We start from the raw sequence: 14,027 nt of genomic DNA on the forward strand, positions 1-14,027 counted from the left end.
GTGTTAATTTTTAGTTTATGTGTTTGTCATCATTGGTCGTTAAAGTTCAGTGACTCGGACATTGTTACTTACTTATTTCCTTGTCGTGTTTCAGGTACTCTAGCGAGTGTGTATGCATACTCGTTCTCGGTCTCGTAAGAGAATACTGGATTAAGCTGAGGAAGAAGTTGTAGTCGAGGAAAAAGTTGAAGAAGAGATCTTAGTTGAGAAGGAAGAAGAAGAACTTATGAGAACTAGAAGCGAATCCGAAGGCTTTGATGGATTACTCTCAACAAAAGATAAATGATATTCAGTCTAGCATTGTTCGACCCGCCATCTCGGCTAATACCTTTGAGATCAAGTCGATCATGATTCAGATGATACAGAACTCAGTTTAGTTTGGGGGTTCTCCGACAGAAGACCCCAACATGCACATCAGAGATTTCATCGAGATCTGCGACACTTTCAAGTTTAATGGAGTTTCTGAAGATGCTATTAAGTTGAGGCTTTTCCCATTCTCTCTGTGGGATAAAGCGAAGTGCTGGTTACATTCTCTGCCACCAGGGTCTATCACCAAATGGGAGGATCTTGCTAAAAAATTCTTAACTAAATTTTTTCCTATGTCGAAGACTGCTGCAATCAGAAACACACTTACTAAATTTGCTCAGCAATCTGGAGAATCTTTATATGAGGCTTGGGATCGTTATAAGGAGATGCTTACAAAGTGTCCTCACCATGGGATGCCTGACTGGATGATCATTAACTGTTTCTATAATGGTTTGGGTGCTACTTCTAGACCCATGCTTGTTGCAGCATCAGGAGGATCCTTGTGGGCTAAAAGCTACGATGAAGCTTATGAATTGATTGAACTGATGGCTGCAAATAAATATCAGAATCCTACTCAGAGACTATCTCAGGGCAAGGTAGCAAGAATTCTAGAGTTAGATATAACTATTGCTATAGATGCTCAGCTTAAGGCTTTGACGATGAAGATGAATTGTTTGGCTATTTATGGAGTTAATCAGATCACTAGTGTCTGTGAGCTTTGTGCTGGTGCCCATGAGACGGAGTAGTGTGTTATTTCTAGTGAATCATCTTAGTTCATGAGAAACTTTCAGAGGTCGCAGCAACCTGTGCCAACCACCTATCATCCCAACAACCGCAATCATCCTAACTTTACTTGGAGCAACACTCATAATGTGGTTCAGCAGCCTTATCAGTAGTATCCAGCAAAACAGTACAACCCCTCTGATTTTCAGCAACTGCAATATACACCAAGGCAACAACTCCAGCTGTAAAGTCTAATAAAAAATCTGAATTGGAGGAGTTGAGGCTCATGTGTAAGAGCCAAGAGGTTTCTATCAAGACCTTGGAAAATCAAATTGGATAGATTACCAATACCTTGCTAAATCGTCAACCTGGTACATTCCATAGTGATACTGAAGTACCAGTAAAGAGGGAAGCTAATGAGCAGGTAAAGGCAATTACATTGAGGTATGGGAAGGTTGCAAATCCCAAGTACTCTCAAGTTTCAGATGAAGAAGTTATGGCTGAAGAACAAGTGCAGAAGGAAGCAGAAGTGGAACCAATGAAGATTACTGTTGAACACACTCCTCCTGAGGGTAATACAGGGGAGAAGCAGATCTATCCTCCACCTCACTTTCCTAAGAGGTTGCAGAAGAAAAAGCTGGATAAGCAGTTTGAGAAGTTTCTGGAGGTGTTCAAGAAATTTCACATCAACATACCTTTTGCTGAAGCTCTTGAACAGATGCCTAGTTATGCGAAGTTTATGAAAGGTATACTTTCTCGGAAAGTGAAGCTTGATGACTTAGAGACCGTTGCTCTCACGGAGGAATGCAGTGTTATGCTGTAACAGAAGTTGCCTCCGAAGCTTCAGGATCCTGGAAGCTTCACTATTCCTTGCACCATTGGAAAATTGTCATTTGACAAATGTTTATGTGACTTGGGAGCGAGCATCAAGCTGATGCCTTAGTCAATCTTCAAGGTGTTGGACTTACCTAAGCCAAAGCTGACTTATATAACCTTGCAGTTGGTCGATCGTTATATTACATATCCACGAGGCATTGTTGAGGATGTCTTGGTCAAGGTGGATTAATTCATCTTTCCTGTTGATTTTGTAATTATTGATTTCGAGGAGGATAAGAAGATTTCCATAATCTTGGGAAGGTCTTTCTTGGCTACTGGCCGAACCTTGATAGTGTTGGATTTTAATCGCAGCGGAGACATGGTAAAACACTTTTACACACATAAAATCCAAATAAAAGCATATAAATCGTGGTAAAAACGTAGGGATCGATTACTAACCTTTAATATGCGATCCAAAAGCAACGATCGGAGATCCTTAGCAGCTGCTCCTCAAACGTGAAGCACTCCACCGGTATCCACCAAGAAAACGACGTTAAGGAGGAGGAGGAGGTGGAGAGAATTGGGTTTTATAAAACTTTTGGGTTTTCGGGTTTCAAATTAAAATAGGGTTTATAATAGTATATTTATAGGCAAAATTTTCAGCTGAAATTTTCCCATAAATATTATTATTATTATCACATTTATTATTCTCATTAATAATTAAAACACCTTTTAATTATTAATCCTTTTTCTAAATACTTTAGAAATAATTCTCTCTCTTGATTTAATTTCCAAAAATTAAATCCTTAATTAATAATATTAGGAACTTTTCTTAATTAATTTATAATCAATTAAATCTCATTTAATCAATTATTAAATTTGCCAATTAATTATTTATTTCACAAATAAATAATTATTAGCCATTATTAATTAATTTCTCCACCATTAAATCATTCTCTTTTTATGGTGTGACCCTGCAGGTTCAATATTAAGCCAGTAGTAGAAATAAATAATAATAAAACTATTTTATCATTATTTATATAAATTCTCTAATTTATTAAATATGATTAATTAATTAATCACATTTATTCTACATCGTGAGGGATACTTCTCAGCATATCGCGACTATCCGGATAATATGAATTCACTGCTTAGAATACCAAGAACCTATTCAGTGAATAGTTACCGTACAATAAACTCCTTCTACCCTACAATGTCACGATTAAATACAAGGCATGGATCTCGTGTCAAGCCTATCTAATTTAATCACTTGCTTACCATTTACTATACGTAGTTCTATGCAAATTAGAAACTCCTTTCTAATTTCATTCACTCTGGCCAGAGATTCCTGAACTAGCTAGCATAAGTGGATCAGCCTTGAACATTCACTTCCTTCACTGGAAGGGGTAGATCCTATATTGATCATACACTATCTTCGTGTACAAAGTCCTATACCCAGTAGAGCCCTAATAATTGTCCCTGGAGACTAAGAACTAAACCAAAGCATAGTTCAGTGTACACAAGATGACTATGATGACGTCAAGTCTAAGGATACTTGTACAACTATCACTATGTGAATAACTGCTGACACGTGAGTGAACTCCATCAGTTGTTCAGCTGTGCGAGTCATGTTCAGTGAACTTATTCTATAATAAGCACCTACATACTAGCTATAGTGTCACCACACAAATGTCTATGAGAACAGACATCCTTCATAATGAAGCAAGCATAGTATATACCGATCTCTGCGGATTATTAATTACCAGTTAGTAATCCTACGACCAGGAACTATTTAAGTTTAGAGTTATCATCTTTTAGATCTCACTATTATGATCTCATCATAATCCATAAAAAGCTTTACTCTAAACTATGGTATATCTTATTTAAACACTTAAATAGATAGAGCCCGTAATAAAAATAAAACAAGTCTCTTATTAATATCAATGAAATCAAAACAGATTACACAGGAAGTTATTCCTAAATCCTAATTCATGATTGGACTTAGGACATATTCCTTTCAATCTCTCACTTGTACTAAAGCCAATCACTCTGATATCTAATACCCATCTTGTCTTTATGACGATCAAAGTGACTTTCATAAAGTAGCTTTGTGAGTGGGTCTGCTATGTTGTTATGTGTGTCAACTCTAATTCAATACAATATAAGAAATGTTACCGCGCTCCTACTAACCCTTTTGTAGACGCATGGTTCATCTACGTTTTTTATAAAATCAAACTCTTTGATTGTCTCATCAAAACGAATGTTCCATCTTTCGAGAAGCTTGCTTTAAACCACATATGGTTCGCAGTAGCTTACACACTAGGTTTTCATTTCCCTTGGAAAGAAAACCATCTGGCTATATGCCAGATCTCATAGTCGTAGTAAGCAGCAATCGCAAGCAAAATCCGAACTGATTTTAACAGGGCTATAGGTAAAAAGTTTCATCAAAGTCAATCCATTGCCTTTGTTTGAATCCTTTTGCCAAAAGCCTGGCCTTAAAGGTCTCCACCTGGCCATCTGCTATAATCTATCTTTTGTATACCGTATACATAGATTCCATTCCGGATTTCATGGCACTATGCCATTTCTCTGAGTCAACACTACTCATAGCCTCATTATAGGTCACAGGGTCGTCATCATCAATGACCGACAACTCATTGTCATTCTCAATGACAAGGCCATATTACCTCTCAGGTTGGCGAGACACTCTCCCTGTTCTATGAATGGGCTGTTCCACAAAAGGTTGTTCAGTCAGAACAGGTGTTTCCACTTGATCCGTAGTAGTTTGTGCTTCTTGAACTTCATCAAGTTCAATTTTGCTCCCACTGTTTCCTTCAAGGATAAACTCCTTTTCCAAGAAGGTAGCATGTCTGGAGACAAACACACGATGATCGGTGTAAAAGTAATACCCTAAAGTCTCTTTAGGATATCCCACAAAACTACATTTTACGGATCGATATTCCAGCTTATCTGGGTCAACTTACTTGACATAAGCTGTTTAAGACTCGGTTTCCTTTCTTTCCATATCTCATACGGAGTTTGAGGAACATATTTGGAAGGCACCTTATTCAGTAAATATGCTGAGGTTTCCAATGCATAACCCCATAGGAATAGTGGAAGATTCTCATAGCTCATCATGGACCGAACTATGTCTAACAAAGTTCGATTTCTCCTTTCAGATACCAATATGGAGGAGTCCACTGGGAGACTATACCATTTACTTTGAGATAATCCAGAAACTCTCCATTCAAGTATTCACCACCTCGATCTAATCGAAGAATTATAATACTATATTTGGTTTGTTTCTCCACTTCATACTTATACTCTTTGAACTTTTCAAAGGCTTCAGACTTGTGTTTCATCAAACACATATCCGAATCTAGATCTATCATCTATGAAAGTAATGAAGTATGAAAATCCACCCATGGCTTGCGTAGACATTGGTCCACATACATCTGTGTGTACTATTCCTAGCAAATTTGCAGTCCTTTTTCCATGTCTACTAAATGGAGACTGCAGTACCACAATAAAGTGAGATTTTCATCATCCCTTTTCTTTTATTAGTTTGTTCAATCTGAAGTAAATTATGTCACATTTATACAGACCATTATTTAAAGTACCACGTCCATAAAGAATATTATCTCTAAGAATAGAACATTCATTATTCTCAATAATAAATGAAAATCCAGCCAAGTCTAATATGGGAATAATATTCCTCACAATCGAGGGAACAAAATAACAATTATTTAAAACAATAGTCTTGCCCGTAGACATATATAAATGAAATGATTCTACATCTTCAGCAGCAACTCTTGCTCCATTTCTCATCAGTAGAATCACCTCCTCTTCCTCAAGAGTCCTACTTCTCCTTGTCCCTGCAACAAATTGCAGATTTGAGAACCACAGGCGGTATCTAATACCCAAGTAGAAATTTGATTTAATGACATATTCACTTCTATCATGAACATACCTGAATCAGAAGCGGTATTCTCACTACCCTTCTTCTTCTTCAATTCTGCAAGTTAAACCTTGCAGTTCCTCTTCCAGTGCCCCACCTTGTTACAGTGAAAGCAAACAACTTTGCTCTTGGGGTCTTCAGCTTTTGGTGGAACCGGCGTTTTCTCACCTACTTTATTTTTCTTGGAAGGGTTCCTCTTCCTTTTCTTAGGATTGGAACCTTCACCAATTAGAAGAACAGAACTCTTCTTAGGGGGAAAATTCGATTCCGCAGTCTTCAACATGTTGTGGAGTTCAGGCAGGCTGACATCCAACTTATTCATGTGAAAGTTCACAACAAACTGCGAGAACGAACTCGAAAGAGATTGCAAGGCCAAGTCTTGGCTCAGCTCCCCATCCATGGCAAAACCAAGTTGTCCAAGACGTTCAATCAAATTGATCATCTTAAGTACATGGTCATTCACAGATGATCCCTCAGACATCCTACAACCGAACAGCTCCTTCGATATCTCATATCGAGCTGTCCTCCCCGCCACATCATCCAACTCTTGTAGATGCATTATGATAGTGTGAGCATCCATATGCTCATGTTGCTTCTGTAGCTCAATGTTCATGGAAGCTAGCATGATGCATTGAGCAACATTTGCATCATCTATCCACTTATGATACACAACATGTTCATCATTATGTGTATCACTAGCAGGTTCAGTAGGCTTAGGTGAGTCAATCACGTATTCCAACTTCTCAATCCTGAGAACAATTCTCAAGTTTCGAAGCCAGTCAGCATAATTAGGACCAGTCAATTTATGAGCATCCAGTATGCTCCTGAGTGATAGTGCAGAAGACATAATGTATAGTAAATCTGTAAATGATAAACACATAACAACACTTAGCAAATATTCGATTTCATTTCAAAAACACTATATGAATCGGGTCTTTATTCATAAGTGGCTCCCACTAGTTTATCTAATTTATTCAACCCCCTACGCGAAAAATTAAGCATTCATAATGCTAGTGGGAATAGGGATCCTACATTCCATTACACAACCCCGGCTGTAGCACGAACCACCATGTAATGTTCAATAGGCAGACAACTCTTGTCAATTACATCTTATGTTATTCCCTAATCAAACTTTAGCCTCTTGAATAATTGAGTCTCGGCCGTGGCACGACAAACTAAATATTCTAAGTCAAGTCAAACCCAACATTCCGTACAGTTGAATCAGTCCCCAAAGGCCCACGGCTGTAGCACGTACCGACCTTTAGATTCTTATTCAATGTACACATCTCTATGTAATAGACAAGTATTTCTTATTTCAAAATCAAATCCCTCGGCTGTAGCACGAACCGACAATGATTCAAAAATAAGAACTATTTTCTATCATGTTGAAAGGCTATGACCGACATAAGCCCGTTGTATCATTGGCCAATTACTACTTGATATTATTTAATTTTAGAGGGATTATATTACGTTACAATCATAATCATATTATAAAGAGATTCTTCCTTTTAAATTAAATATTTCAAATCAATAATCAATAATCAGATGATTCCCAGATCGGGTGAAGCATTGTCAAGAGGCGTCACTTAATAACCCTTTCTTACAGATAGAAATCTGTTGTTGATAGAATCATCCTTTCTCTCATATCTAAAATTCATATTCAATTACGTGTTTCACAAACACAAGAATCTCATGATTGTATTCATAATATTGTTCTTAAGGTTATGAAACAATTTCACTATACTAGGTTGTCTAACAAACGCCTTATGTTCATTTAAGTTCACCTAAATCTATCATCGCATGATAAACTAAGCATATATCACATATATAAACATGAATAAACATCAAAGTAGGCATGTTACATTATCTAGCACATTAGTCTAAGCATTATACATCTCTATGTATCACATGAAGCATTTAAAAGCAGTTAAAATAGTTAAAAACAGCTTCAAAACACTTCATGGAAATATAAACAGTTCAAAACTTTTATATAAACTAAAATTGATCACTCCATTAGATCCGTCTCGGAAAAACGAATCCAACGGTATATTGCACGCCCAAAACAGAGTTACGAAACTCCCAGAAAATCAATTTTAATGTGGACAGTCGGGCTGTAACGCATTACAATAACGCGTTACAAGCCCTGTAACGCATTCCGGTAATGCGTTACAACCCTTTTAAGCCATTAAAAGGTGTAACGCATTCCGTGAATGCGTCACAAGTGTGTAACGCATTCCCGGAATGCGCGACACCCCTTTTTTTTATTTTCTACAGCCGCCTGACATATTCTTCCTCGAACTCCGTGCCTAACTTTGCTTTTCTCTGTCTGTGCTTCCATGCAGCATTCAACAGGTAACACATCAGCAATACAGTAACAACACAGACAATACAAACATATATATATATATATATACTATATATACATATATTTATACTAATTTAATTACGAATTTAATTACAAGAACTTCAAAAAATCATAATAAAAAATCTATACATCATAAAGTTATGAAAAAAATACCCAGACGATCTACAACACTTGTAGAACCCAGATCAACATTCAAAATTATTCTGAGAAACGATTTCTCATCAGACAAAATTAATCCATGATATAACTTGTAAAAATCATAATTAATTCATACAAGCACATAAAATTCTGAATTTTTTACCACAGATCTATATGCATACAACCTATGCTCTGATACCATTGTTGGATTTTAATCGCAGCGGAGGCATGGTAAAACACTTTTACACACATAAAATCCAAATAAAAGTATGTAAATCATGGTAAAAACGTAGGGATCGATTACTAACCTTTAATATGCGATCCAAAAGCAACGATCGGAGATCCTTAGCAGCTGCTCCTCAAACGTGAAGCACTCCACCGGTATCCACCAAGAAAACGACGTTAAGGAGGAGGAGGAGGTGGAGAGAATTGGGTTTTATAAAACTTTTGGGTTTTCGGGTTTCAAATTAAAATAGGGTTTATAATAGTATATTTATAGGCAAAATTTTCAGCTGAAATTTTCCCATAAATATTATTATTATCCCATTTATTATTCTCATTAATAATTAAAACACCTTTTAATTATTAATCCTTTTTCTAAACACTTTAGAAATAATTCTCTCTCTTGATTTAATTTCCAAAAATTAAATCCTTAATTAATAATATTAAGAACTTTTCTTAATTAATTTATAATCAATTAAATCTCATTTAATCAATTATTAAATTTGCCAATTAATTATTTATTTCACAAATAAATAATTATTAGCCATTATTAATTAATTCCTCCACCATTAAATCATTCTCTTTTTATGGTGTGACCCTGTAGGTTCAATATTAAGCCGGTAGTAGAAATAAATAATAATAAAACTATTTTATCATTATTTATATAAATTCTCTAATTTATTAAATATGATTAATTAATTAATCACATTTATTCTACATCGTGAGGGATACTTCTCAGCATATCGCGATTATCCGGATAATATGAATTCACTGCTTAGAATACCAAGAACCTATTCAGTGAATAGTTACCGTACAATAAACTCCTTCTACCCTACAATGTCCCGATTAAATACAAGGCATGGATCTCGTGTCAAGCCTATCTAATTTAATCACTTGCTTACCATTTACTATGCGTAGTTCTATGCAAATTAGAAACTCCTTTCTAATTTCATTCACTCTGACCAGAGATTCCTGAACTAGCATAAGTGGATCAGCCTTGAACATTCACTTCCTTCACTGGAAGGGGTAGATCCTATATTGATCATACACTATCTTCGTGTACAAATTCCTATACCCAGTAGAGCCCTAATAATTGTCCCTTGAGACTAAGAACTAAACCAAAGCATAGTTCAGTGTACACAAGATGACTATGATGACCTCAAGTCTAAGGATACTTGTACAACTATCACTATGTGAATAACTGCTGACACGTGAGTGAACTCCATCAGTTGTTCAGCTGTGCGAGTCATGTTCAGTGAACTTATTCTATAATAAGCACCTACATACTAGCTATAGTGTCACCACACAAATGTCTATGAGAACAGACATCCTTCATAATGAAGCAGGCATAGTATGTACCGATCTCTGCGGATTATTAATTACCAGTTAGTAATCCTACGACTAGGAACTATTTAAGTTTAGAGTTATCATCTTTTAGGTCTCACTATTATGATCTCATCATAATCCATAAAAAGCTTTACTCTAAACTATGGTATATCTTATTTAAACACTTAAATAGATAGAGCCCGTAATAAAAACAAAACAAGTCTTTTATTAATATCAATGAAATCAAAACAGATTACACAGGAAGTTATTCCTAAATCCTAATTCATGATTGGACTTAGGACATACTCCTTTCAGATAGATGTGCAGAAGGGTGAGCTCATCATGCGAGTGCTGGATCAAGATATAACTTTTTATGTATTCAATGCCATGAAATTCCCTACAAAAAATGAGGAGTGCTTAAAGGTGGAGTTGGTCGATTCAGTAAATTACTACAGAACTTGATCAATTGCTAATGTCTGATGCCTTAGAAAAAGCCTTGTTGGGGAATTTAGATAGTGAAGATGATGAAGGTGATGAGCAGTTGCAATATCTGAATGCTTCTCCCTGAAAGCGGAAGATGGATATGCCTTTTGAATCTCTTATAATGGAGGAGCTGAATAAATCTCCAAAGCGCCTCAAGCCATCTATTGAGGAAGCTCCTACACTTGAGCTTAAACCATTGCCTAAACACTTAAGGTATGCTTTTTTGGGTGATGCATCTACTTTGCCTGTGATTATTGCATCTGACCTTTCAGGTAGTGATGAGGAAAAACTCTTAAAAATTCTGAGAGAGTTCAAATCGGAAATTGGATGGACTATAGCAGATATTAAGGGAATAAGCCCTTCTTATTGCATGCATAAAATTATGCTAGAGGAAGGTAGCAAGCCTACTATTGGGCAATAGAGACGGCTTAATCCAATCATGAAAGAAGTGGTGAAGAAGAAAATTCTCAAGTGGCTAGATGCAGGGATCATCTATCCCATTTCTGACAGTTCTTGGGTGAGTCCAGTTCAGTGTGTGCTGAAGAAAGGAGGTATCACGGTTGTAGTCCAAGTGCAACTTCACAAGATAATACATTGATAAATGAGTCTTTTCCCGATGAACAACTGTTTGGGGCGCAAGAAGAAGAATCGTGGTTTACAGACATTGTGAACTACCTTGTGAGTAATATAATGCCTCCAGGCTAGTCTTATGCTCAAAGGAAGAAGTTTCTTCATGAGGTGAAGTGGTATGTGTGGGATGAACCATATCTGTTTAGGCAAGGAGCTGACCAAATCATCAGGAGATGTATTCCGTACAGCGAAAGGGGGTGGGGGGGTCTTGCGAGACTGACATTCGACTGTTTATGGAGGCCACTATGGTGGAGAAAAGTCAACAGCTCGTGTCCTTCAAGCGGGATTCTTCTGGCCTACATTGTTTAAATATGCGCATCACTTTGTTTTGAAGTGTGATCGGTGCCAGCGTATGGGTAATATGTCCAAGAGGGATGAGATGCCTCTTAATGTGCTTCTCGGGGTTGAGGTTTTCGATGTTTGGGGAATCGACTTCATGGGGCCGTTTATCTCATCATGCAATAATCAGTATATCTTGTTGGCGGTCGATTATGTGTCAAAATGGGTTGAAGTCAAGGCTTTACCGACAAATGATGCGAAAGTAGTGCTTAATTTTCTTCATAAGCAGATATTCACACGATTTGGGACTCCAAGAGTCATAATCAGTGACGAGGGATCGCATTTCTACAATCGCAAGTTCACCGTCATGATGCAAAGGTACAATATGAATCATCGCATTGCTACAGCCTACCATCCTCAGACTAATGGTCAGGCTGAGGTGTCTAACAGAGAGATCAAACACATTTTAGAGAAAGTTGTGTGTCCATCAATGAAGGATCGGTTTTTGAAGCTTGATGAAACTGTTTGGGCATATAGAACAGCATACAAGACTCCGTTAGGAATGTCGCCGTTTCAGTTGGTTTATGGTAAGGGGTGTCATTTACCGGTGGAACTCGAGCATAAAGCGTATTGGGCTTTGAAGAAGTTGAACCTTGATTTGGATGTAATTAGTAAGAAAAGAATGCTTCAATCGAATGAACTCGACGAATTTCGACTTCAAGCGTATGAAAACAATAAAATGTACAAGGAGAAAGTCAAGAGGTGGCACGATAGGGGTCTAGTGCTCAAATCATTTGTGCCAGGGCAACAAGTTCTGTTATTTAACTCTCGTCTCTGTCTTTTTCCTGGAAAATTGAAGTCGAGATGGTCCGGACCTTTCATAATCAAAACTGTGTTTCCGCATGGAGCTGTGGAGATTTTTGAGAATGATCTATGCCAAGCGTTCAAAGTAAATGGTTAGAGGTTGAAGTACTATTATGGGGATACGGCAAACCGTGAGGTGGTTAGTGCCGTTCTATTGTCTACTTGATCTCAAGATTCTACGTCAAGCTAATGACGTAAACCAAACGCTTATTTGGAGGCAATCCAAGTTCGTTGTACATTAGTAGATAAAGGAAGAAGAAATAAAGGAGAAAAACATAAAAAAAATCAAAAAATCAGAAAAATTCAGTGCCAACTACAGTAGCACGACGCGCTGAGAAGCGGGGCGGCCGCGCTGAAACTCCAGTAGCACGGCGCGCCAGCGCTGGCATGCGGGGTGGCTGCGCTGGTTTTCCAGAAGCACGGCACGCCCGCGCTGCCAGGCGGGGCGGCCGCGCTGGGTCACTGTTTGTGAAGAAAAAATATAAGTCAGAATAAAGAGAAATTCGGGGATTTTAATGCAAAATCAATTCCCACCCGATATTTACTCACCCATATCCCAAATTTCCCTCTCCAAATCAAACATATTATTCCCATTACTCCCATAATCAATTCCCACTCCTTTTCCATAACCATTTCTAATCCTAAACTCCTACATATACATACACTTATACACAAACTTCTCAATCACCTCTCAAACTCTCAAACACACAAATCTCTCTTACAAACTTCTATTCTCTCAAACTTATTCAATCTCAATGGCACCAAAAAGATAATGAACCCAAGTTGCAGCAACACCACTGATTCTTCGAGTGCAGGTGATGTGAGGCCTAGACTTTCAACTCCCGAGGCCGAGGCGGAGTATGTGAGACTGCTTTCGAAGCCTATAGCCAAGAAGCGTGGTTTTCTACCATCGGGGAAAGAAGGTAAGTTGTTGGAGATGATCTTGGAGATGGGCTGGGTTGCTTTTTGCGAGACACCCGCTACTGTGCCCATGAGTGTGGTGCGTGAGTTCTACACCAATGCTAAGGCGGAGAAGAACGGTTTTATGGCGGTTAGGGGGATGACGGTGGATTACAGTGCTGAGGCTATTCGTAGGGCGATTGAGCAGCCCGAGAGAAGGCCAGATCCGGAGAATTGGAACGAGAAGACGCCGGAGGAGTTTAACTTGGATTTGATTGTTACTACCCTGTGTGTGCCTGAGACTCATTGGAAGTTCAAGAAGGGCACCTACGAGTATGCCACTTTCCCTGCGTCATGCATGAACACGTTTGCACGTGCATCGAATTCTTTTATTTGTGCTAACATCATGCCATCTTCTCACGTGCATGATGTTACTGTGGAGCGTACAAATTTGTTGTGGGGTATTCTGCAGGGAGACTATGTGGATCTTGGGATGGTGATTCATCAAGGTATTCTGAGGTTCTTGCCGGGGAGTATTACGGGTTCGATACCCTATGCGTCCATTGTGACGAAATTGTGTGTGGCGGTTGGCGTTCATTGGCCCGCACATGAGCAGTTGCAGCTTTCTAGTGCTCTAATTGATAGTTCGACGCTGTTAAATATGACAGTATGGTATGGTGGAAAGCCCGAATCTAAGGGAATTGGATATTCTTATGACCATTATGGCCAGGTGGAAGGCCATCTCCTCAGGCATATGCTGGTGGTATGGCACATGCGAGCAAGGCAGCGTGGCCAGCTGAGTTGGGAGAGACCGGTCCTTCGGGATTGCAGCAGCAGCAGTAGAAAGCACAGGGCAGTGCTGGTTTGAGTACGACGCAGTATATGCGTTTAGCTAGGAGGATGGATGCGATGCATGACATCCATAGCAAATTTGCACATGATCTCACCCAGACGTTGGGGACTGCATTCAGAGCCACATGAGTTGACATCCAGTGGCCAGTATTCAGTGAGGATTCT

At 38.4% G+C, this 14,027-nt stretch overlaps 1 non-coding gene across 1 annotated transcript; it reads right to left on the reverse strand.

Moving 5' to 3' along the window:
• Positions 1-614: 614 nt before the first annotated feature.
• LOC141710151 (small nucleolar RNA R71) lies at positions 615-721 on the reverse strand. The gene has a single exon (XR_012570685.1). It is a non-coding gene; the product is annotated as a small nucleolar RNA R71 (small nucleolar RNA).
• Between the last annotated feature and the right edge of the window lie 13,306 nt (positions 722-14,027).

This window comes from Apium graveolens, chromosome 2, assembly GCF_009905375.1.
Source record: "Apium graveolens cultivar Ventura chromosome 2, ASM990537v1, whole genome shotgun sequence".
NCBI lineage: Eukaryota > Viridiplantae > Streptophyta > Magnoliopsida > Apiales > Apiaceae > Apium > Apium graveolens.